The following is a 2,136-nucleotide window of genomic DNA, read 5'->3' as shown; positions in this document are numbered from 1 at the left end:
GGAAGATATGAAATTAATATGTTTCATAAAGTAATGGAAATTTCAATGACAAAACAATTATGAATAGCAAAAATAATATGTTTATAATTTTCATTCATGTGCATATTGTACACTGTGTGTATTTTCTCCACTTCTATCCTCTTTTTCTTTCCCTTCTAGTTTTCCTTTAGTCTAATAGACAACTTGACTTATAAACCATAATACATTTGTATACACAATTGTATACAACTATGGAATGTGAAAGAACACTTATGAGACAGTCACATAATGGCTGTGTTTCAGAGATGGTTTTAATTAACACAGTAATCTCCAGTTGCATTCATTTTGCTAAGAGTGAAGTAAATTCCTTATTCCTTCTTGATGAAGAGTCTGCTGTGTTGTACATATAACCATGTCTTCTTGATAAAATGCCATTAACAAACACGTAGTTTATTTACATTAATTTAGCTATTTTAGATATTTCTGCATTAAACCTTGATGAGCAAATATTTCCAAATTTATGTTTAGTCATTTTGGTCAGTTTTTAGTATGTAAGACACCGTTAATCAAATATTAACTATATGTATCTAAAATGAGGATGTAATCAGAACTTAGCAGCTTTTGAACATTCCTATCACCATCATCATCACAGCCACCATCTACAAATCAACCTGACAACCTCTTCACAAAGTAAATCAACTGTCCTAGGTCAGAAAACTACTGAGAGCTTAGATCCTGATATTACAACCACGTCTACACATTGCTGAGGGAAGTGTTACATGATGCATTTCCTAAGACAGGGATGGGACTGGACCTCAGCATCCTGCTGCCTGACCCAGGTGTCCTCCATCTCCTTCTTCTCCAGCTGGACTAGGTCCTTATCTAAGAATTTCCCTGCTCATGAATATGCAAATCATGTGAGTCTATGGTTGTAAATACAGGGACGTCCACGCCAACAATGTATGATCAGTGTCCTCTCCACAGTCCCTGAGCACACAGGTCCTCACCATGGGATGGAGCTGGATCATTGTCTTCCTCATCTCAGTTTCTACAGGTAAGGGAATCTCCAGTTACAAACCTGAAGAGGAGCCAGAGAATGAGGTGTAAGTGACACCTACTCTGCCATTTTCTCCACAGCTGTCCACTCCCAGGTCCAGCTGCAGCAATCTGGGGCTGAGCTGGTGAAGCCTGGAACCTCAGTGAAGTTGTCTTGCAAGGCTTCAGGCTGCACCTTCACTGAGTATGAAGTGCACTGGGTGAGCAGAAGCCTGGACAGGGCCTGCAGTGGATTGGAGCTGTCCATCCTTATATTGGTGCTACTGCCTATGCACAGAAGTTCAAGGGCAAGGCCACACTGACTGCAGACACATCCTCCAGCACAGCCTACATGGAGCTCAGCAGCCTGACATCTGAGGACTCTGCAGTCTATTACTGTGCAAGACACAGTGTTGCAACCACATCCTGAGTGTGTCAGAAACCCTGGCAGAACAGGAAGCTGCCCTGGGACTGTGATGACAGATAACATCAGTCTGGAGACTTGCTCAGAAATAAGCAATCTGAGAGTGCATTTGTCTGTCTCCTCCTCACAGACGTACATTGCTTTTGTCAACTTTGTAAAAGACAACTAAATATAAAGTGGTATTGATATAGGATGCCCCTAGAGTTCACTGTTTCTGGGGAAATCTTACCAGTGACTGCCTCCATTGACACAGATCTTGTTCAATAAAATAATAACAAAGGAAAGCTGTGATGATGAATTATGATGAAAATATATCTGGATTTTGAGTGATGAGAACTTTTGCAGCAATAGCTGAGAATAAAGTATGATACACAGTTGACCTTTCAATTCCAAATCACCAACTTCAGGGCAAATAAAACCTCCTTAAGTCTTAAGTGGCTTCCATGTATATTGTTGACTCTGGCTGTGTGGTCTAGCAGAAGTTCCAATATTAGAATTTAACAGATATTTATGTCAAGATGCACTGCTACATATGTGTAATTCCTGTAAGATATACAAATGTATTATTAAATTACTTTTCACACAACACATTTATCAACTCAATGTTAATTTAGGTAGGTTCTAAGATTATACCTCAGTCACTTGTCCCACATTTATTGCCTTTCCTGTCCAAGTTCCCAACTCTAAAATATACAGAC

General features: G+C 39.6%; 1 pseudogene; it reads left to right on the top strand.

Annotated features, from left to right (window-relative positions):
- The first annotated feature begins 987 nt into the window (after positions 1-987).
- Positions 988-1,444, top strand: LOC113838651 (annotated as a pseudogene).
- Positions 1,445-2,136: the final 692 nt, after the last annotated feature.

Source organism: Cricetulus griseus, unplaced genomic scaffold (genome assembly GCF_003668045.3).
Source record: "Cricetulus griseus strain 17A/GY unplaced genomic scaffold, alternate assembly CriGri-PICRH-1.0 unplaced_scaffold_143, whole genome shotgun sequence".
In the NCBI taxonomy this organism is placed as follows: Eukaryota; Metazoa; Chordata; class Mammalia; order Rodentia; family Cricetidae; genus Cricetulus; species Cricetulus griseus.
Note: the sequence above shows the minus strand (reverse complement) of the source record. Positions and strands in the feature narration are given on the sequence as shown.